The sequence below is a fragment of the Amblyomma americanum genome, chromosome 1 (genome assembly GCF_052857255.1).
Source record: "Amblyomma americanum isolate KBUSLIRL-KWMA chromosome 1, ASM5285725v1, whole genome shotgun sequence".
Classification (NCBI taxonomy): domain Eukaryota; kingdom Metazoa; phylum Arthropoda; class Arachnida; order Ixodida; family Ixodidae; genus Amblyomma; species Amblyomma americanum.
Window position 1 is genome coordinate 227,598,086 of NC_135497.1, and position 24,510 is coordinate 227,622,595.

Below are 24,510 nucleotides of genomic sequence, written 5' to 3' on the forward strand. Positions count from 1 at the left end.
GACGTTCGCTTGACCGCGTAGCCTAGCGGCTTCACGTTCACATTGCCAAAAGTAACCAGGCAACAGTTTTTGCCGCGCAGCTGAGCGCTTACAGCAGCTCTTAAGCTCTAAATTGGTGTAACTCGAGCAGAATCCTTGTCCTCGCCCATTCAGACCTTTCGTTTTTAGGGGTGCCGTAAGGGCTACATTATACAGCTGAAGAAAATTCTTTCACCTGGTTACTTTTCGCATAGACGGGATTTTGCCCTGACTAATGCATCTCCCGCTCATGAGAATGTCGAATCTCTGTTGGCGACTCCGGCTGATCCGACGGTCCTGCTTCTGCCATGGCGAAGGAGCTGGGCGCGCCACGGGACCTCCGCTCTGAGCCACAAAGAAGACGAAGCGGCCACGGCCGCGTGAGGAGCGCTCGTGCTGCGTTACAGCTGAGGCTGTTTGCTCAGACTAAGCTCATAACAGCTCTTCGTTGTAGAACGGTGAAAGGCAGTGACTTCTTGAGATCGTTTCATCTTCGCTGCATCCAACCACGAATGCTGAAAGGAGCGAAAGACAGCAAAAAAGCGTTAAGGGAGGCTGTGTTCGATTAAAAGCGGTAGGAATGGCTTGGAATTAATTGCCGTTAACCGGGCACGGAGGGTGCGCGTGATGTGTAATTGTCGGCGAAGTACCTGTCCGAAGGACGGCTTCGACGCAAAGTTTCGATCATTTTACACCCTTGTAACTGTTAATGTTAGGGTGTCTGGCAATCTCTTCGTCTGGCGTTTGCTATGAGCGCACGGCGTATGCAGGCCGGCGTATGAAACCACAAAAAAAGAAAAACACCTCGCTAAAAAAAAGAAATAGCGCTTAGCTCTACGAACGGCAAGGACTCGTCTTCTTTTGTTTGCAAGGAACGCGGTAGTTCACTGCGGTAAAGAAAATCCCAAAAGATATATTGAGGCCTTCCAGTCCATCAACAAGTTCGGCGGATAACGACGCCGTTGTGAGCGCGATCGAGAACGTAAAAGCCAACTTCGTCAAGACCTCGAAGTGCGCACCTGCGAAGCTGAACGGAAATTGCAGAGGAGACAAAACGCTGGAGTTTGCGCTGGGGAAACCGAGACGAAACGCAAACAGCAACAAGATCCCGAGTTGCTTTCTCGAAAATCAGACGTTGCCAGGTGAAGACGACAAGCGACTCATGATGGCGCTACGCGGTCGTTCAGTACCTATAGTTAAGTCATGAGGTGCTGGTCCTTTCCTCCATGACGGTAAGATATATATCATCATGGATAAGCATAACATCTACCGCTGAAATTCACAGCATCAGTGACGGCCGCTTGAATTTTTTTATTTTCATTGACAGATCAAAGAAGAAAGGCAGGAGCCTCCGAAATCAGAGAGAAAAAAAAAAAGCTAAGCGTTCCTCCTGTGCTTCGCCATAAATTTGTGTGGTTGCGCTCTTGTTTTTCACGGTAATATTAATTTTTTTCTCATTGTCTAAAAATAATTCGTTTCCTTTTGAATGTGCTTTTGAGGTATTTACGTGCCCTTTAAGTTTATGTTCCTACTTGCTGTTCAAAGGTGCTATGTATTTATGGAGATAGAAATCATAACGACCCTCTTATTTACTTTCTGTTGACCTAAAGGAAGCTTACCGCACATTATCTGCAAGTCCTGTAGACTGCTGGATCAAACTGGGAGGCTGTCTGCTTCTATCCTTGCATGGATGCGGCGCCCCACTGCCAAAGGAAATATGAAATTCGCTCAGCCGACGCCCTGTAGTTACTGTGAGACAAGCCCGTCCACCGGTCGCATGTCCTTTTAGTTTAGCTGCAACCAAACGATCGATCAGTAAGCAGATTCTCCCCTCAGTGTGCGGGCCAGATCTCTAGATTGTTTAATACATTCACTAGCGCCGCTAACTGTTTATTCAAGTGCTGTGTATGACAACTTGAACGCTTTAAATTATTGTTTCCTTCAGCCAACTTTGGAGTGGCCACATTGAAGCCGCAGTCTACTCTTCACCGAGAATCAACGCAATCACATCGTCGCCGCCCAGCCACAGCCGCCCGATTGCCATTATGTTCGTTGGGCCCACACGTCGACGACTCCGTCTCTCCAGACACACCGCGTTACAAAGACTGGGCAGGAGTCCTGTTTCCTGGGCTTTTCGTTTGGTCGGCGATAGGCTAAATAGGAAGAGTAGTAGGAGGAAAGAAGACGAGTAGTAGGAGGAAAGAACATTTTACAGCGAAAGCTGCAATAGCTTTGTTAAAGAACCAAACATACGGGATACAACGGCGGAGTAATGTCGGAGTGGCTCTTAACGCGCGTTACATATAGAAAGGAGGAAGTCCAGCGCGGCGGCAGAAGAGTCTCCCATTGATTATGAGGAACAGTAAGGAGCAGCAATTTTCTCACATATCGGTGGACACCTCGGTGGACACCATGCAGTGAAGGAAGGGATGGAGGAAAGAGGCATCGTGGTGGAGGGCTCCGGGGTAATTTCGACCAACTGGGGACCTTTCACGTGCACTGACATCGCACACACACAGGCGCCTTTTGCGTTTCGCCGACATTGAAACGCGGCCGCCCATCCTCCCGCGCTCTAAAGCCTTCGTTCTTTTTGAGGAAAGGAATAACTGATTCGCGTTGTAGGTGGACACCACCGTCATATCACAGCGTGATTGAGGCGTCAACTGACCCTAAAATTAAATGAAACAACAAAACGCAGCGTTGGTATACGGCGTTTCATGTACGAAAGCTGTAGTGGAAAGCTCCATACTCTTTTCGGCAGTCCGGCGTCCTTTAAAGTTCACTTGCATTGCACAACACGCGGGCGTTTTAGGCATTCAGTGCTTTGAGCTCCCGTTCAGGGCAAACTCGGGAACATCATCTATGCACCGCAGCGCACCGGGCAAAGAACATAAGCTAGACCTGCTAAAACCTTAAACGAACATTTCCGTCCGCCCCGCCGCGGTGGCTCAGTGGTTAGGGCGCTCGACTACTGATCCGGAGTTCCCGGGTTCGAACCCGACCGCGGCGGCTGCGTTTTTATGGAGGAAAAACGCTGAGGCGCCCGTGTGCTGTGCGATGTCAGTGCACGTTAAAGATCTCCAGGTGGTCGAAATTATTCCGGAGCCCTCCACTACGGCACCTATTATCCTTTCTTCTTTCACTCCCTCCTTTATCCCTTCCCTTACGGCGCGGTTCAGGTGTCCAACGATATATGAGACAGATACTGCGCCATTTCCTTTCCCCCCAAACCAGTTATTATTAACATTTCCGTCCTCCCGCTGAATTCGGAACCGGCGCGCTGCGAGTGGAAGCTAGCACGCTGTGCGGGCCGCGAGGGCGCCAAGGGGAGCCGCAGGTCTACTGGACCGCAGAAACATCGGTCCAGCGTTTCGATGGTTTCGATCCGACCCTTCAGTCCGCATTGTGCCCTCTCTTCGGTACGTGTTGCTCTCAATCACCGCTGCGTTTTGTTGGTTCATTTAATTTTATGAAGAGCAATGCTGCAGGCCCAGGGGCATTATGCCTATCCAACATATAACACCGCACCCTCCAGCCCTTCTCCCGCCTCTCTGAACCACCTCACCACGAATGCCCTGCCACCGTCCCTGCGCGGGCCTTCGAAGGTTGCTCGGGTTACAAGCGCAAACGCGTAAGCCGAGCGGTCTCTCCGCTCGAAAGCCGCGGCGCCAGGACGACGCGCGTGCAGACGGGAGGCTGAGAAGGCGCGTGATCCCCGGCTTGCGGTAAACAGCGAACAGGCATGACGCATTCATGAAAGAGTACCTAACACCGCCATTGAGTCCATGCCACAGATCCGTGTTACGAACGCTGCCGTACGACCGCACTACAGCTGTCCCGCGCCAACAACACTACCGCCGAATACGTCGAACTAGTGAAGGAACCCCGCCCGAAGGCAACGTCCCAACTTCTTAGGGAGCATTCCGGGATATCTGTTCGAGAGAGAGCCGTCGTAGAATGTGCTATGCTTCGCTGCCATACATTTCATGCTTCCCTCCTCTTTCGATGACGACATAGGCTACAATTCTTTCATATATTTTGATACCATCGAAATGCAGCCGCTGGAGTGAAAGTAAAAAAAAAAATCGGCAAAGGGTACAATTCATGGTAACTCTTCAATCCGAAGAAATATATCATGCTTAATCACTTCTTACTTTCCATAACTGGCAAATGTTAGCAATCGCTGCATATGTTGCTTCGATGCTGCAAATGTATTGCAGCTCCCGTACACATTCACTGAAAGCGAAACTGAATTTCTGCCGCTAGGCGGCCGTGGGTACCGTCGGGTCTTTGTTGACTTTTTTTCCAGACTGTTCGTTATGGCGTGGCGGTGTGCGTGGTTCAGCTGTTGACGAGAACACCGCATTTTTCGAGGTACCGTAGTGAACTGAAATGTTTTAGTGTGCATATATGTCTGGAAAAGTGCGTAGGCTCGTTCACTGCTGTCCAAGTGCCGTATATGAAGTATCAGGACAGAAGCAGCCGCTCTGCCGAATGTTCAGATTGGCAGAAAAGGCGGCGCTCACTCACATTTTAAAGATTCGAAGTCAGAAAGCACGGGCGCGTGTTCTTGCGCCAGGATGTATTTGCAATGTAGCAATCGTTGTCCTAAAGTCGGCGTTAGTGAAAAAGACGAGCGTTGCCGTGTTGTGGAGACGTAGAGCAGCTCAGCACTACCACGCACCTGCCTCGAATGGTAAGCAGTCCTATTTCTTCATGTATGCTGGTTCCCATTGAACAAAAAATATTTTATGGAAGAGCGGTCTCAGGTCTTGCCGTTTCTAAGTACCTAAGTGCCAATATCTGCAGTGCGTCAGGCCGCTCTTTCCTTGTATCCTAGGAAGAGAAGCAGCGATGGACAGAGTTCCCCGAGAATCATTGTGGAAACAGCTGTTTTTGTTTTGACGAAACCAATGTTGCAGAGTACTGCCGCATGCTGCTTAAGAGCTTCTAGTATGTGTGTTCTGTCAAATTGCTTGCCCTGCGGTTTATTCGTTCGTGGTAATTTTTGCAGCTGCGCATAGGGACTGTACCGTATCTCTGCGTAAAATGTAGCCTGGACTCCATGTGCGCGAAAACTCACGCGAAGGCGACGGCGGCAAGCGACGAGCGACGCCGTCGCGCGAAGCAAAATGAATGTGTCGCTTGCCGTGTCGCTCGGATCTGCACCCACAGAAAATTTCGCTCGTCGTCCGGAATCACAGCCCCATAGAGCCGTTTCCGGTTTGTCACGGGTACATACATCTCACGAAACCAGCGCGTGGTCTTGGTCATCGCCACCGTCGAGAAAATATTTGGTTTTGTAGCTGAGAGGCAGACCCGCATGGTTTAAATAGTTAAAACAATCTACTTGGTTGCGGAGGGCTAACAGCATTTGGAGCGGGCTACGCGAGCGGGCGTACTGCATCCCTGGGAGAGATGAGTGTCGAGCCGCGGGTACCGGCGCTCGATCCACCGTGCCGCTGCGCTCCAACTCTACATACATACGTGCAGAAAAACACGCGCGGCGCGCATTCTCACTGGTATATTATAGTTTTCTCACAGTCAAATTGGGGTGACAGTTTATGGGAGTGTTTTTACTAAGCCGGAGTGCACAGGCACACCTCCGCCGTGAATCCGTGATGTGACTTCGTCTCCGCAAGCACTCCGTGTGTTATCTCCACTGCCGCTACACCGCTGCCGTAGAGGAAATATTCCTTTGGCCCTGACTCACAAAATTTTAAGAGAGAGAACAGGTTAAGGGCGTGTTTCTAAGCTTGAGTGCGCAAAGCACGGAGTCCGCGGCGCACGTCGCGGGTTCGCGTCGCCTGCCGCCTTCGCTTGCATGGAGGTTGCCCACAAGCGACGGAGCGAGCATCGCCGTGCCGCCTTGTCGCGTCGCTCGCTCTTTCGCGCACATGGAGTCCAGGCTTGTCTTAGGCTTGTCTGCTGCACAAGCGCTGACTGCCGGTAGTTTTGTGCATCAGGCCGCTTTGCAATTTGTTGATGCTGCCATCTATTTTGGTTTTTTTTTTTTGTAGAATGGCACCCATATTAAGAATCCTGTGCCGTTCAAGCTAGGTATATATAGCTTACTTTTTCAAGTTCTTAAGTGTGGCCAAAGTGACCTAATTAATAAATTTTGGCTGTCTGTAATCGATGGTATTAAATGGATGTCTGCAGGGGAAAACGTCCACCTGGGAGCCCACAGCTTCCACCTTGTTGCCACTGGGAAACATTCTTGAACAGCATGGAAGCAAAGGTGCATTTTAAGTTTTTCAGCAAGCTTCTTTTTACGTTGTATGTTAGGTTCACTTTTGGGCCACTATCCGTTCTTTTTCTCATCAAATGGCTTCATGAAAGAGGGTACATAGCCTAACCATACTCTCATTTATTTCTACATCCTTGCTAGTGCGTCGTCAGCATAGGATTATTGCAATCCAATTTGTGTGTTGTTGAACGTAGTTTTCTGAAACCCTGCATTAAATGAATAAGTGCTAAATGTGTGGATGATTTTTTACATTTCTATGATATTCAACAAAAAAACTGTTCCAATACCTTGTGCTTGGTGCATGATGGCCTCAGCTGCCTATGTGCCATAAAACCCATCACAATAACAACAAAAGGCAAAGAAGCTGATAAAAATGTTTCAGAGATGAAAGCAAATGTAAGGCATGTGAGCAAAAATTTCTATTTTTGAGGCATATTCAGCCATCTGTTGCAAGGTGATGTGGTCCTCATTTGTTTTCTAATGGCAGTAAGATTTATTTCTAAAAGTTTAATTGGAACAATTTTTTAAGCGAGAAAATAAATTTGCAATCTGTGTCCCTGCATTCAACCCCAGCATGCTCGCTACACGGTGCTCCAGGAGGTGGATGCTCCTCATATGTTGGTTTTGAAAGGTCCGCTGGCATGTTCATTCACTTTTTGTCAATTTCAGCTCGAGCATGATGTAAGTCGGGCATGGACCATTGAGAGAGAGATAAAGGATCGATATGGTGAAACTTGAGTATTCCTCTTAATGGTAGTGTTCTTGTAAACCGCCTAGTGAGTTCACCTTCGTTTTCTTCAATCATTTGTTGGAGCACCGAAAGGGGTACAACACACTTGATAGTTTTGTTCACCCATGTAAACAGCTCATAGAGGGTCAGTATTTAACCTTTGTATGGCCTGTGAATACTTTGTTGCTGCCAAGGGCCTCACAGTTCCTCCAGTGCAGTCACAAGCGCACTTCGCATGTGACGTGGTGAAAAAGTCCATTCCACTGAAAAATTGAAATCGTTTTCATGGTAGCAGAGGTTTTTAACCCTGATTGGTCAGCCCACAAAATGTGCTTCGCGGCCACTTCATTTTTACTTTTTGTAAATGTACCCTTCAGCAGGTTTCTGTATTGCCGAACCTGCCGGCATTGAAGCCCAGCACACCATTGTATTCGAGCAGTGGAGCGCTGGTTTTGTGTATATTTGCAGCCGGCGTCAAAATGTGCTGCATTGAGGAGAAGGCACGGAGAAATGTCGGATGTTGAACGCAGGGACTTAACTTGCAAATTGTTTTCTCACTTAAAAAATGCTCCAATTAAACTTCTAGAAATAAATGCCATTAAATGGCAAAGTGCAACTTCCTATGTTTCATAATTTAGTTAAGATCACCTCATTATGGAATAGACTGCTGATTGTCTTAAAAAGCAAATTTTCTCTACTTTAAAATTCTTTTGCTGACATGCGTTATGCTTTTTGCTCTCTGAAACCTTTTTTTGCTTTCTTTGCCTTCTGGAAAGCTTAGAAAAATAGTTAGAACTGCTGCGAGAACATAGTTTGATATAGGATTTCAAATGTTCGTATTTTGTACCTTCTTCCATGTTTTGTTTAAAACAAAATAAGTTCAATTTACTGCATATGGAAGTGCAATACTTTTTAATTATATAAAAAAGTTTCATAGTCATGCGTAAGAATTTTTTTCACAAATTTTTTGCAAGGCTAGGTTTGGCTACCGCTTAGAAACGTGAGATGGCGGCCACGACACAAAGAAATTTATTCTGCCAAAAAGAAGCTGGGCTAAGGTTTGTCATAGTAATGCAATGAGGCATTATTTTTTTTAAAGAAATCGAAGGTGGTTGAGTACTAAGTCTGGATCAGTTCGCGTGGAATGACCCAATGACATTTAAATACCAACTGCGTGCTGGTTTGAAGGAGCCTTTATGATATTTTTGTAGCTCGAATAATATTGGAGTGTAGGTAGAATGCAATTTTTTCTGCTTGCATAATTGTAATGCTTCCATATCATGCCATTTATTTTGCCTCATTTGTGCAAACTTGTATTGATATGTAACTAATTTTTGGTGCAGGCATTCACACCATATGGATACTGCTGCTCCTGAGCAGTATACTCAACTGGACCAGTGGGATGGCATGACTGTATGTACCTTTGCTAAATTTTCGAGAAAATTTTGTTCATTCATTTGGCTGCTTGGTATTTTCATGTTTCATATGTAGCGGCAGATGAAATGCAGGTCTGTCCTAAGGATGAATGTGGCCATTTGTTAACACCATTTTACAGTAGCGATGTTTGCAAAATGATTTATTCTGTAGAACGGCAGATTGGGCGAGTTGGAAATGATCCATAATATTAATACAGCGCTAAGCAACAAGGACCAAGAACGAAGGGAACATACACAACAGCGCTGATCTTGCAACGAAATTTTATTTGAAGTAAGCACGTCAATTTATGCATACACCAGAACTACGCACATGCGCATGGTCAAACATAGATGTACTTATTAAAAATGCAAATAAAAATAACACCGCATCAAAGGCTCATGCAGTTATCGCCGATATCCTATCCCCTGTGCTCATTTCATTTCCTTGGAGGTTAGGGTTACTGAAGGCGTTCTGACGCAACTGCTTGTCTTTCTGATGATATGGAAGGCCTCTGCAGGCCTCTGCTATCTCCCTTGTGTGCCAATCATTGTGCATAAACAACACTTCTGTGTGGACAAAATACGGTGTGCATTTACAAATGAAGCAATGCTTGGCTAAGCTCGTCTTTTTTTTTTCTCAAGGAATTGGCGTGCTCCATGAGGTGTACATTAATACATCGGCCAAACTGACCTACGTACGTAGGACCACAAGACAACGGGATCTGGCAGACAATGCCAGTCCTGCACGGGACATATTGATTGACATGGTTGATGTTACACGCTTTCCTCTTTCTATGTCCTTTGCTTTTTCTTTGTACTGCGGCTCCTACTTTACATAGTTTATTAGGAGCTGAAAAAAGAACATTAACTCCGTACGTAGCCCCCACTTTTTTAAACCAGCGCGACAGGTTGTGGACATATGGCATGACAGTCACTCTCTTTTTGACTAGACTGCACGTCTGAGGTGCGCTCAGAGGACTTCAGCGCTTTTAATACTTTATCAGCACTTGATACAGTAACCGAGTCTGGGTATCCTGCTTCTCTGCACTTGCGCACTTGGGCTAGGAGACTGCTGCTCATTTGATGAAAACAAGATTTATTTACTGCCATAACAACTAGTATCAGTTCCAGCTTTTACAAGTTTGGAATGGAATGACTTATAGTTCAATTAGGGGGCTTCTTGCTTCGGGGGGGGGGAATATTGCCAACACATGGTCTGGTTCAAAAGTCAGTTTTAAACCAAGAAATTGCAAGCCATTTTGGGAGGGGACTTCATTTTGTGTAAAAACAGCCATTTTGTGTAAAAACATCAACTCGTGACATATTCAAGATCCTGGGGCCTTCCAAAAACCAGGGAATCATCCACGTAACGGAAAATGCGTATGAGTGTTCCGGCTAATTCATGCGGTGTTATTTTTATTTGCATTTTTAATAAGTACATCTGTGTTTGACCATGCACATGTGCATAGTTCTGTTGTATGTATAAATTGACGTGCTTACTTCAAATAAAATTTAGTTGTAAGATCAGCGCCATTTTGTGTGTTCCCTTCGTTCTTGGTCCTTGTTGCTAAGCGCTGTTTTAATATTATGGATGATTTATTTTATTTATCTAGTTTGTACTTTTGTTCTCTAAATGGTGCGTGTATGCCTTAAAGAAAGGGAACCAGATCTCGTGGAGTAAAAAATTTGCCTGACTTGTTTGTTGTGAACCTTGTGATGCTACAGCTAGCATTTGTGATCTCCAAATGCACACATTTATTTGTATGTATTTCTTCAAGAGTGGGCGCAGAAAGGAAACATCTGCTTGGAACCCCATGTGGTCGTTTTCCAGATCTAGACTTCGTCTCTTAAGAATGTGTGACAGTATTTTAGTATTGGAAAAGCAGCACGCTGGGTAACAGGACACAGGCAAGACACAGATACAATGCTGACTAACAACTGAGGAGTTTATTGCTTTGCTCAAAATAAATACTGGAAGCATCATTCAAAATGCAGAGGAGGAAAGTCATGGAGTCGTCATTTGGTCACATCTGTTGTGATTATTTATCCAGATAGTCAATTTATTTTTAGTTAACATTACTGATGATGTGCTTATGCAGGTTGAACAATTCTTATGTATGATGTACATCTGGTATATGTGCATGAGCTATCGATTATATTTCCTCAGCATTTTACATTCTCGAAATTGTGGAATGCACTCATCGTCCGACAAGTGTCTTGCTACCATGCTGCCATGTTCTGTCTGAGTTGCCGACATGTTCCATTAGATGTATGTTGACACACTGACCTTATTTCCCAATATATGACGCTCCTCATGACACAGGGATCTTGCACTCTAAGCCACTGTCGCGTACTGTGAATTTGTGCTTCGTCTTACACGGGGCTGTCTTTGAAGCACCTTTGCTGGGTGTGTTGTGTGCTTATTTCATGCACTTTCTGGGAAAACAAATGAAGCCATTGCAATGACATTGGAAGCTGTAAAAAGAAGGTCAAGTGCCAAACATTGAAAAACAAATCCCCAAAACTTTTTTTTTTACAGGTACTGCCAGCCTTATTACCAGGCCTTAGGCAGGAGTGGACAACACAAATCAACAAATTCAAAAACATCAAAATCAGCAAACAAGATACAGGACGCTGAGTAATAAATCAGAGCAAAAACAAAACACAAGATACTATTTACAACATGAATGTCATTTTTGTGGGGGGAGGCACATGTCACTCAGGATTTATGCGCAAGTGCACAGAGGAATGACGAAACCGTTGGGCAGTCAACCATGTAGGCAGATAACGCATTCGAATTGCAAATAGTGTGCGGGATAAGAATTTTTAAATGCGTTAGTCCTGCACGAAAATCTAGGACTTTTTTGGTGCGATATGAGCGCGTAGAGCGGCGGTTAGCTGGCAGAATGTATAAACTTTTGTCTATTCCCAACTGATTATGATAGAGTAAATAGAAAAATTTCATCCTATCCCGGTAACGTCTCAATGTGAGACTTCCCAGTTCTGCAGCTTCTAGAAGTAATGATGGGGACGTGCGCCAGCTGTATGAGTTAAAGATGAACCTAGCTGATTTTCTTTGAACTTTCTCAAGTTTGGTAATATTAGATTGTGTATTAGGATCCCAGACAATCGCGGCATACTCTAGGACGGGTCGGATAAATGTTTTGTAGGCTAAAATTTTAATTTCAGGTGAAGCATTCCCTAACGTACGCCTTAAAAATCCAAGTTTCTTCATAGCTCTATTGTAGATGTGTGTTACATGTTCATTCCACCCAAGATCTGATGAAATAACTCCCAAGTATTTGTAGCTGGAAACGACAGATAAGCAGTGGTTGTTAATGTTATAAGCAAATGTTAAGGGGTTCTTTTTGTGTGTAACGGTCATTGCCACAGTCTTTTTAAGATTAATAGTCATCTGCCAATTCGAGCACCAAGTTTGTATTTTATATAGGGAGGTGTTTAAAACTGGCTGGTCATTTGCATTACGTATTTCATTATACAGGACGCAGTCGTCTACAAAAAGCCTGATCTTCACGCTTATGTCACTGACGATATCATTTATGAAAATCAGAAAGAATAGCGGACCTAAAACTGAGCCTTGTGGAATGCCTGAGTGAACGTTTGCGGAAGAAGAAGCTGCATCATTGACTTGAACACATTGCTTCCGTAAAAAGAGGTATTCTTGAATCCAGTTAATTAAGGTGTTGTTCTTTAGTATGGGCCTTGGTTTCAGCAGTAATTTGGAGTGAGATGCGGTCAAATGCTTTCTCGAAATCGAGGAAAATTATGTCAACTTGGCTTTGCTTATCTAAAGCTGCTGCTAAATCATGAACTGTTTCGATGAGCTGAGCTACGGTGGAAAACCATTGCCTAAACCCATGTTGTCTGGTATCAATTAATGCGTTGTCATTCAGAAAGACAGATATGTGCTTGAATATTATGTGTTCGAGCAATTTAGCACATGTGCAAAGTAAAGAAATTGGCCTGTATGACGTGAGGAGGGACGGATTTTCTGTTTTTGGTATGGGAATGATCTTTGCGTACTTCCATTCGGTTGGGAGTTCCGCGCTTGATAATGACTTCTTGAATATTAAAGTTATGTATCTTGAACACCACTCGCCGTAGTGGAAAAGAAATGCGTTCGGAATTCCTTCAGCTCCAGGCGATTTTTCGGTGTCTAGATTGAGTAAAAGTGCTAACACCCCTTCCTGAGTAATCGTGACGTCACCAATTGGCAGAATGTGTTCATAAACTGGAAAGTGTGTGCTGATACTGTCATCATGCATAAACACAGCAGAAGTACTGGTTGAGCGCATCTGCGATATTTGCATTGTCAGCGATAATAGTATCACCGATACAGAGTTTGGGTGCAACTTTCGTTTTCGGCGATAAGTGCTGCCAGAACTCCGGGGAGGAGACCAGAAAGTTTTTTAGCATTATTTTCTGAGAATGATCTTTTGCGTTTTTTATTTTTTCAGCTAATGATATGCGGAAGGCAAGCAACCTGTTACAAGTGGAAATAGTGGGGCGTAGTTTGTGTTGTTTTCTTGCCTTTTTTAGCTTACGTTCTAACCGCACGATTTCTTTTGTTACCCAGGGATTGCGTTTCCGCAGCACTTTTCGCTTCACCGGAACCAACTTTTGCACACATTCTAAGATAAGGCATTTCAAGGAACGCCACAGGTCATCAATTGAATGTTCATTTGATCCACGCATAACTTGAAATGTAGAAAATGAGCTCTCCAGTGCATCAAGTACATCAATATCATTGGCGCGCGAGAAAATAGGGACAGTTCTTTCTTGTTTTTCAATATGTGAATCGAAGTTCACTTCCAAAGTTAGGTAAACAATCTTGTGGTCTGATATGCCTTCGAACACCTGAACTTGTGGGTTTTTACGAATAACAGCGGCGTTTGCAAGAAAAAGGTCCAGAATTGACAGTGTGTTATGTGAACATGGGTAGGTTCTTTGACAAGCTGAGTAAGGTTATGGAGAACTACTATATCAACGAAAGGCTCAGAAGCACTTGAAAGGGGCTCAGGAAAATCATTAAAATTGACAGATGGAACATTAAAGTCTCCCTTAAGGAGCATAGCACAGCCCTTTTTCCTACAGGCGCACAAGAACTCATTGTTTTCGAAGAAGCCGTTGCAGTTTGGTGGACAATAGAACCCTCCTACAATTAAATTGCATTCATTGAGAAAAAGTTTTACAACAACGCATTCAATTCCTGTAATATCAGGCAGCCTAGTAGCCTTCAGTGTTTCTTTGATAAGAATAGCAATGCCGCCACCACGTGAGTCTGTTGTGTCTGTAAATTTTGTACCCATTGGGTGTTATTTCCCAGTTGGTGACGCCACTATGTAACCAGGTTTCTGTTATTACTAGAACGTGGGGTTTGTGTGCGGTTACAATGCTTTCTAATTCGGCAGTTTTGTTTGGTATGCTTCGGGCATTAATGTTTAGATACCAAAGTTCAGATTTTTGCTTAACACAGTCATTAAGTCAATGCTGTTTAGGGCTTTCAGGACGTAGACTGACTGGCACTCTTGCCATCTGAGCGCTGTCCCACTGATATAGTATTTGTTTGTGAAACTTAATTTTGTTGTACTGAAGCTTTACTTTTATACCTGCTTTCCTTCAACCGTGCTGTCCCAAAGGTTTTTCCTAGTCTGCCAAGTCACTGCTGAAAAATCTTCTGAAACTGAAATACTTTGCCCCTTGAGCTTGTGGCAGTTACGCAGTGCGTTCGTTTTTTCTCGATGAGCTATCAACCTTGTAATGATAGGTCGGTACTTGTTTGCCTGCTTACGGCCCATCCTATGCAGTCTCGCAACGGAAGTTACTTGAACACCTAGGTATTTAGAAAACACTTTATCATTTAGAGTAGTCATCAGTGACTCGGGTGTTTCGTCCACCTCTTCTTCAATACCAAAAAAGATCAGGTTGTTTCGTCTGCTTTTGTCCTCTAAATCTACTAGCTTCTTTTCAAGACATTGTATTGTTCGTTCCATGTTCTCGGAAGTGCTCTGCTAGAACGGATATTTGTACGCTATGGCTTCCACGGTTTCATGCTTAGACTCTATGGCATTTAATCACTTCTCTGTTTTTTGACCGTCAAGAAGTTTTTTCAGCAAATGTTCAGTATTGGGGCCAGGATTGGTTTCAACATCGCCGCTAAGCAGTAGCAAAGAAAGCAAAAACTGTTTTACATAAGAGCAGAAAGCACAAAAGCTGCGAGGGCACGCCAGCTGGACAAAACAGCGTTCAGAGGTTTTGACAGTGGAATATTTGTTACTAACCTGCGTGAACAACATGAAGGGGTTCGTCATAGCTCTGCCGGATGACCAGCTGGCATGCCCATTGAAAGAATTCCGGGGCAGGAGGCTGCTTAAGTAGTCAGGCGGGACGGAAGTCTAGTGCAGTGGTTTCCGGTGTGGTCTTGTCAAAAGACAGGAGTGTGGAAGAGGCCTGCTTGCACAGTCTCCGTACGGGTAGAGAGGGGGGAGTGCCAGGGTGACGAAACCGGTCGTATCTTGCTGGGTGCTGGCCATCGTTGCCACGGCCGATAGCAGAATCTGCGTGAACAACATGAAGGGGTTCGTCATAGCTCTGCCGGACGACCAGCTGACATGCCCACTTGTGTCAAGCCAACAACTTGACCAAGCTAGGGCTGGCTGGGAGGAAGGGTGAGGGCCTGTGCCTTCTTTACGGTAGAAACACACAAGGATAACTGGCCTTTTGTTGTAATTGTCTCTGAACAAGGATTGTGGCAGCAACCCTTAGGGCAGTATCTGCAAGAATTGCTCTCCTTGCTCACCGTGGAAGACCTTTTCCTGGCAACGAAGCCAGTAATGTCTGCATTCCTCTCGAACAGCTATCCAGAAGTGTCTACTTCATTGTAATTAAGGACTTGCATGCTGCACATGCTACCTTGTTTGAGATGGTAACAGAAGGCATTGATTCTATGTGAGCAGTGTGATTCCAGAACCAATGCGGATGGATTAGTGGAGTTGTTAACCATCTATTTGCGTTCTACCTGTGTAAAGTTTAATGATAATCTACATTCAGTGGCAAGGAGTATGCATTGCTTCCTGCATTGCACCAGTTCTCAGTGACTTTGTGCTCAACTGCCTGTCAAGATCGCCAATAGAAGCTTTTCGTGGCACGAATATGATAATGACCTTCTGATTTGTGTACGACTTCCTAGTAATCCACAAGCTAACCAAGGGCAATACAAGGACATTGTTGACATCTCTGAGACCTCCGAATTTCTTGCCAACTTTGAGCTGAGGAAAGAAATGCCAGTGGAGGTACAGTTTCAGTTTTTCGATCTATGACTGTACATTGTAGAGGCCCATATGTGCTTGTGTTATCTTCCACAGTCGAAAAAAATGCTGTGGCTACAGACTCACTGAAAAATGCTCTAAATAGATTGTGTATTGACCATCAGCAGGAAAGTGTCAAGGTCCAACTGACACATCTACGTGAAGCTAGTTTCGCAGATCACCTCATCTGCGGCCTTGGCTTCAAGGTAATGAAAGAAATTTGCCGATCCACCCCAATGAGGCTTCAGAAAGAAGAATGGAAGTTAGCTATCATGCCATATGTGCATGGTGTCAGCCACGTGCTAAGGAAAGTGGTTGGGCGGGCTGCTGTGAATTTAGTATGCACCGCACCTAGCAGAGGTGCTTCAAAGACAGCCCGGTGTAAGAAGAAGCAAAGAGACAAATTCACAGCATGTGATAGTGACTTGGTTTACAAAAGCTTTGTCATGTATATCATTATATGTTGGGAAAAAAGGCTGGCGTGTCAACATTCATATAATGGAGCATTTCGGCAACATAGACAGGATATGGCAGCAAGCAAGCAACACACGTGTTGTACAGTGAATGCATTCTGCACTTTCAACATTGTAAAATTCTGAGGAAATATAATCGATAGCTCATGCCTGAGATATATGAGGTGTAAATCATCGTAAACACATCATCACTAACGTTAATTAAAAAAAGAAATTGACTGGATATATAACTAAGGCACGGATATAGACCGTGATTATATATGGGTAAATAATCACGACAGATGTCACAAAATGATGATTCCGTGACCTTCGTTCTCTGTATTTTAGATGATGCTTCCTTCCCCGCAGGGGGGCGCCTGCAGCTTGCAGGTGTTGGTGAGTGGTGACACCACGGGTTCCCGAGCATCTGCAGGGACATCCCCCCCCCAGGGGGATGATGGTGAACAGTGCATCACTACGGACACGAGCACCCGCGCTTCGCCGTGCATGGCATCGCCATGTCCGGGGGAAAGGGGATCCTGGTGGTTGAGCCGATGCTGAGCGTTTGGACCTTTAAGGCCCCTCAGCGGAGGCAACACACCACTTTGGCCCCAGCTTCCTGTAGATGGCACCCCCGGCCTGACCCGACCGGGGGAAATCGGCAGTCTTTTCTTGTCCTCCCCTCCGTTTTTACTTTCCTATCATCTTTCTTAGAACTCCTCCCTTCTCGGTTTTTTCACTTTTCATAGGCGGCGAGGGTTAACCTTGTGTGGCCAACCACCCTAAGTTGCGTCATATTTGGTTATAGCAGTGGTGTATAGCTGGCTGGGAAGGGCTTGTTTAATGTTCCTGTCCCGCCCCCTTGTTGGGCTCCATGGCGGGTGGCTGGCACCATGGCTGAAGAACAAAACTTTTTATGGCTTCCTCCCTGCTTACTAATGATCGCCGTCTGAAAAGGGGGCGAACCGATGTCACATCCCAGTTTTTCAACAAAAAGAAAACTTTTCCAAAGTACCACATCGTCCACAGTAAAGAAACAGAAAAGCCAGCCAGACAAATATCCCCGTTCCTTGTTTCAAGAGTTCTTAGATTCCTTGGGTCCTCAGTACAGTCACAACTAGTGGTGACCTCCTGCTCGAACTGCTCGACATTACTCAAATATCAAAGCTTGCAAACATTAAAACTTTTGGCGATATTCCTTTTTGTCACACCACACAGATCATTGAACACAGTATGTGGTGTCATCTCGGACAATGACTTTCTGCACCTAAAAGAGGAAGAGATGCTTGAAGGACTTTCTCCTCAAAATGTAACCAACGTCCATAGAATTACAATCTGCAAAGAGATTCCAACAAAACACCTGGTCCTGACGTTTGCCTCTTGCACCCTACCCGAGTCAATCGAAGTAGGCTGTGCAAAAATCTCCGTTCGCCCATATATACCCAGTCCTAGATGCTGTTTCGAATGCCAGAAGTTTGGTCACGGCTCACAAAGCTGCCGCGGCTTTAACACCTGTGCTAAATGTGCCTCAAATGACCATCAATCAGACGACTGCGATGCCGCGCCACGCTGTGCAAACTGCGAAGGCTAACACGCTGCTTATTCAAGGTCTTGTCCTGCCTGGAAGAAAAGGAAATAATTACAATAAAGACAAAAGACAATATCACATTTAAAGAGGCAAGAAGGTGTTATGCAATGTCACATGGCACTTTCTCCACACCTCACACAAACTTCGCCGATGTGTGCAGGTACGGCGCATCACAGCGGCCTTCGGCACCTGCCCAGTTCACACTAAGTGAGATTGAGGCAGGGCCATCCGCGCCCCTGGCAGATGCAGAGAAAGCTGCTATGCCACCCCCGCAAACGGGCCCGCCGGCCACCAAGTTGGCAGCCCGCAAGGCTTCCCCCGTTTGGGAGAAGTCCACCACCCCCTTGCCCATGGGTTCCCCGCGGAACTCCAGTGGCTCCACTGAGGCGATGGATACAACTCTGAGCTCGCAACGGCGGCGGGGCTCCCTTGACCGAAAAAAAATAACGCCCTCAAAAAGGAGGGTCCTGGGGCTCAGAATACATCCCCTTAAAAATTTATAATGGCATTTCTTATCCACTGGAACTGCCGTGCCTTAAATAACTTTAAATAACTATGGTGATGCAACAGATCTCTTACGTTCTCTGTCTCTTGTGGCACTGTGCCTTCAGGAGACCAATTTAGGACCTTTTTGCCATGACCGTGAGCAGGCGAATAGGCTCTCTGGAGGCGTTGCTGTTGTAGTTCAGAGCGGTGTTGCAACACATGAAATCAAGCTCCAGACGAATTATGAAGCCGTTGCAGTCACTGTCGTTAGCTTTAAAACAATTACCATATGCACAGTGTATCTTCAACCACACCTCACAGTAACACTCCATGACCTAGAAGCACTTTTTAATCAGTTACCAGAGCCATATCTGGTAGTCGGATATTTTAATGCACACTTCCCATTTTGGGGGAGTCAACAGACAGACTAGAGGTCGGGTTTTTTTGAAGATTTTATTCTGTGCAACAACGTCTGCTTGCTCATGCAGGCAAACCTACGTATTGCTCTTCTTCATCCTCAGGTAAGATGAGTTGCATAGACTTGTCCTTTAGCTGTTCATCCGTTTTTACAGATATTAAGTGGAATGTTGTTGATAACCCATACGGAAGTGATCACTTTCCAGTGATAATTAAGTTTTCATCACCACCACCAATCATTCCAACTAAACCACGCCGTTGGAAACTGCACTTAGCGGACTGGCCACTATTGAAGAAAAGGCCTGTCTGGAGAAATTATTTTCGGATGATCTTAGCATTGACGAAATAAATGAAATTTTTACAACACACATAATTGGGGCTGCACATCTAGCTATTCCGCAGTCGTCAGGAGTAGTACGCTGAAACCACGAGGTTTGGTATAACCAAGATTGCAAGTCTGGGGAACTTTCTGAAGATAACCTACACACGACAACCTCATAAATTTTAAAAAGGTGAGAGCAAGAGCACGATCTGTCGCAATACTGAAAAAACTTCGTGGAAAAATTACGTATCATCAATAAATAGTTCAGTTACATCAAAACAAATGTGGGAACAAGTCCATAAACTTAATGGCAGCTTTTCTTCACAATTCCTTTCCTAACATCTCCGGATAGACAAACAAGCATTAGCGAACAGGCCGACAAACTAGGGGAACACTTCGCCACAGTTTCAAGCTCCTCACACTACACACAATCATTTTTAAAATGCAAGAACACAACTGAAAAACGACTGCCGACCAGTGGCAGTGCAAATGAACATTACAATAAATTAATTACACTACAAAAAATCCGTGCAGTACTTCTGGCCGGCAAACAGACAGCACCAGGCCCAGAAGAAATCCATTATGAAATGCTTGCACACCTCTCTGAAGATGCTGTAGAAGCTGTTCTGAAATTCTTAATAAAATATGGCAGTCTGGAAAAATGCCAGAGGCGTGTAAAAACACCGTGGTTGTGCCATTCCTGAAATCTGGAAAACCGCCAACTTTGGCTGGTAGTTACAGGCCAATAGCACTTACGAGTTATCTTTCTAAAAGTTTTGAAAGTGTGCTAAATATTAGGTTAATGCTCATCCTAGAATCGCAAAAACTTCTTGATATCCACCAGTGTTGATTTAAGAAAGCATGCTGTATAAACGATCATCTCGTCCGTCTTGAAAACACAGTCCGTGAAGCATTCATACGCAAACAGCATTGTCTGGCAATATTTTTTTAGTTGGAAAAAGCTTATGGTACCACGTGGAGGTTTGGGATTCTTCGTGACCTCGCGGATCTAGGCATCCGTGGCAGGATGCTAAACTCTGAAACACTTCCTCTCTGACCGTTTCTTTCGTGTACGTCTAGGCTGCACGCTTTCGAAAAAATTCATCTAAGAAAATGGCATACCGCAGGGCTGTATTCTATGTACCACTCTTTTTATTGTAAAAATGAGCCCAATATAGCAAATAATTCTAAAGTCCATCATGTATTCCGTATATGTTGACGACCTTCAAATTTCATGCACATCTTCCAGTTTATCAACATGCTAAAGACAGATACAGCTTACACTGAACAAACTAGAGACTTGGGCAGACCAAAATGGATTTAAGTTCTCCACAAAAAACAGTTGCCATCCTTTTCTCACTGAAAAGAGGCGTGCAGATTGATCCCACCCTGCACTTGAATGAAACTGTTTTACAAGTAAAACGAGCATAAATTCCTAGGCGTAACTTTTGACAGAAAGCTCACATTCCTACCCCACACAAACACCCTCAAAAAGAAAGCTTCCCGATCACTAAATATACTGAGGATACTCTCACGGGAACACTGGGGGTCCGATAGGTTATGCCCTTTACAGATCTACAGCTCCGTAGTACGGTCCACTTTGGACTATGGATGCATTGTGTATGGGTCTGCAACACCACCATACCTCAAAAAACTGGATCCTATGCAAAACTTGGGTCTCTGTTTATCAACTGGTGCATACAGAACATCCCCAATGAACAGTGTATATGTCGAAACAAATGAACCATCTCTTGCAAACAGATAAATGCGTACCTGTGCATATGTACTGAAAATAAGATCCTTACCAAAACACCTTTGTTACCCCATAGTTACCAAGTGCACATCTAGAAGACTGTTCAATAATAAACCACAATCAGACCTTTGTTATTACGCTTGGAAGATGCATGTCATGAACTGGGAATATTACATGCTCTACCTAAATTGCCCCGAGACACGATCCATTGCCGCCATGGTACTGCCTTCCCGCTACATGCGACTTCATGCTTACACAGTTTCTTAAAAAACAAACCCCACATAAACACCTACTACAAAAATACTTGGCTTTGAAAGAGAAATATTCAAGCTACATTGAGTTTTAGACAGGTGGCTCCAAAACAGAGATGCATGTTGGAAGTAGTACAGGGGAAATGGGAAAAAATAGTAAGATTACCAAGTTATGTATCAATTTTTACTGCCGAATGCTATGCAGTCTGTATGGCTGTGGACAAACTAGTACATGAGAACATCGAAAACAGTATAATATACACCGATTCCCTGAGCCTACTCACATCGCTGCAGTCAATAAATGCAATTGAACCCTCCGTAGGCAGCATCATACTCAACATAGAAAATTTCACAACACAAGGACATATGATAAGGTTCTGCTGGATCCCAAGCCACGTCGGTATAGGGGGTAACGAGAGAGCAGACGCAGCAGCAGTACGAGCTCAAAATGCTGAAATCAGAAATGTGGACATACCTTTTAAAGACTGCTTGAAGTTGATACATAAAGAACAAATGGCAGAAAGAGTTGGATAATGAACTCAACAACAAACTACACTTCATAAAACCCACCTTGGGGGAATGAAAGTCATGCAGACACCAGGAACGTTTCACTGATGTAATCTTATGTTGTCTTCGCATAGGACACACACACCTGACACACAACTGCTTACAAAAGAAGACAAACCTGTTTGTGAAAGATGCGGAGACAAGCTCACACTAAACCATATCTTATTCGCGTGTTCGAACCTAGAAAAACTAAGGAAAAAGTATTTTAGTCAATTTTATAATCAATGTATTTCATTTCACCCAGCGCTAGTCTTGCGTGATAATGCAATTGTTGACATTTCTGATGTTTTTAACTTTACGAGAGGCTGGCTGTCTTAATGACCTGTGAACGCCTCACTTTTCTTTGATACACCTCAGCCACTTTCTCACTCCTGAGAAGACGCTAAGGTGTCTATTTCATTGGTTGAGGGCCTTGACATCCTTGCCCTGCAAAGGATGGCCGCTAAGGTTACCTGGCCTTCTTTAAAGCTTTTACCATTAGCCGTTTTAAAAATATTTATGCCCTTTACCTTCACTATGTGATGTGAAATAAAATTTTAGGTCCTTCACGCCACCAGTCTGTTATTTTTTGTATAAAATCCAGCACAAGGCAATTTTCTATACCTTGTGTTTGGCACATGATGGCCTTAGCTGCCTATTTGCCATAAAACCCAACACAACAAGATGATGCTTCCTGTATTGCGAGCAAAGCAATAAATTCCTCAGTTGTTAGTCAGCGCTGTATATGTGTCATCTTGTCGGTGTCCTGTTACCCTGCACGGTTTTGCCAAGAATCATGCACCAACTGGCCTGGTGGCTTTCTGTGAAGTAGTTTAGTGACCTCGTGCAAGTTTTTCTTAATGGTTTTTGAGTTTACTTTCTGCAGACATGGACTATACGTTAACTTGGCACTGTTGCATGCCTTTCAAGATGTCACATACTTGGCATAATAATGAATGCATGCTTTGTGTTGCATTGATGCAGCCCACTGTCATGGAAGGGGTTGCATAGCTGACTTCAATGCAGATACTATATTTTTTTCTGTCACAGTGAATGTTACACCTCACTTGTCATTGGCGTGATTGTAAAGCATTATGAAGTGCGCTATATTTTCGTCTGCTGTCGTAATGTTTTGGGCCTTTTATAATCAGTTTACTCTCCAGCAAGGCCAGTGGTTGCACTAGCTTGTAGCAATTCATGCAGAATTAATTGCATGGCCTGACCACCTTCACTCCATTTCCTAACAGGTAGCTTTCTAGTTCAAACATTGTTTTTATAATGCCGTTTAGAGCTATTTTCTCTGAAACCACAATGGCCTCCTTGGAATGGTTTAGGGAATAACAGCTGGCGCTTGCTTGCCATATGGGCAGATTTTATTCTCTCTGTTAGTGCTTCCACATAACTGCAGCGTAGAAAATTACGAGCACAAAAAAGAGGAGAAACACATACTACACGGACAAAAGCTTTTGTCCGTGTCGTATGTGTTTCTCCCCTTTTTTGTGCTCGTAATTTTCTACGCTGCAGTTATGTGGAAGCAAAGTAACCAACTTGCCCAAAAGCTCGTTTTACTAAAGCATATCTCTGTTAGTGTTAGCATGCATAATATCGCACATCATTAATGAGAAGTATGTTGGCATTTTATAAGGATCATTGAGCAATGTGAACTGATATGAAATGTACTGTAGTTGTGTAAAATGCAGACTCTCATCATGCATGCCGTTCTGCGAAGGAGATCCTGACCTGGCTGAGAACCTGTTCGTCGAGGGAGGATGACTACTCATCAGGCTCACCACTGCAGTTCACTCTACAACTGCCATACTGTCAAGATTAATGAATGTTCAGCATATGCTGCCTTAAGTTTGCGTACAAGCTATTCCTGGTAGTTATTGTCACAGTCCAAGCCTTACTCAAGCTGGTTTATAATGATGCACAGGCATGAATTTTTGATCATTTCCTCTGAAAAAAAATAGGAGGTAGAAGTAACTGCAATTGAATCTTATTTTTTGCAGCACCATAACACCAGTAAAGCAGGCATGGTGCAGTTGTTCCTTGGATGGCAGTAAAAAATTCATTGGCGAAGCTTCTTGTGCTCTGTGGATGTCTTTGTTCTGATAATAAAAATTTTCCACATTTCTACAGTATTGCGATTTGCCTGTCAAAAATGTTTTTTGTTGGCACACAGCCTGTGTACTGCTATGAAGAGCTCCAGTAATGCAGGTATACTACATTTTGTAAGCATTATAATGGTAAATTTAATGAAGACTTTCGAAAAGCAATAAAAGTAGATCAACTTATGAACCCATTGCATGCATTTTTTCCGAAGGGTGTAGGGGTGTAAGAGGCGCTGAAGCGCCAATGGCTCGGCGGCAATAGCGTGGGAGTCGCCCCAACACCTTTAGGTCACGTCATTTTCGGGCTGGTTCTCTCGCGAAACACCGCGTGGAAAGTGTATGAAAACACACTCTTCTGGGCCGGGTGCGAGTTATAATAGACACCTGAAAACTCCTTTAAAGGTGTATTTTTTTTACAGTGTGGCTGCGATCAATCGAAATAAATCTAGTCTCGAACAAAGGCGTGGCGGCAGATTTGAAGAATGAACAAACTGCAAAGATTCGCGGCAATATGACATGGCAAGTGCAGTGAGCCGCTTGTGCCAGCGGGAAAGACGATGGAAGCGGGTAGCGGAGGATGGAATAGAGTGGTTGGAATAAGATAGCTCAGTCTCATATCCACGAACTTCAAGCCGGGGCGCCCTAGACAGGTCTTCCTCTGATGACCTTCCCACAGACTCCTTTCTCCCTAGTGGCTTCAGCAGCATCCATATTCCGCTGGGGGCCGCCGCGGTGGCTGAGTGGTTATGGCGCTCGGCTGCTGGCCCGAAGGACGCGGGCTCGATCCCGGCCGCGGCGGTCAATTTTTGATGGAAACGAAATTCTAGAGGCCCGTGTACTGCA

At 44.5% G+C, this 24,510-nt stretch overlaps 1 long non-coding RNA gene across 3 annotated transcripts; it reads left to right on the forward strand.

Annotated features, from left to right (window-relative positions):
- The first annotated feature begins 4,316 nt into the window (after positions 1 to 4,316).
- Positions 4,317 to 23,692, forward strand: LOC144114706 (uncharacterized). Of its 3 annotated transcripts, none has more exons than XR_013311088.1 (4): positions 4,317 to 4,714; positions 6,181 to 6,259; positions 8,342 to 8,411; positions 23,242 to 23,692. It is a non-coding gene; the product is annotated as an uncharacterized LOC144114706 (long non-coding RNA). The 3 variants fall into 3 exon arrangements; XR_013311089.1 differs by having other exon boundaries at positions 23,257 to 23,692; XR_013311087.1 differs by having other exon boundaries at positions 4,318 to 4,714; positions 23,286 to 23,692.
- The last annotated feature ends 818 nt before the right edge of the window (positions 23,693 to 24,510 follow it).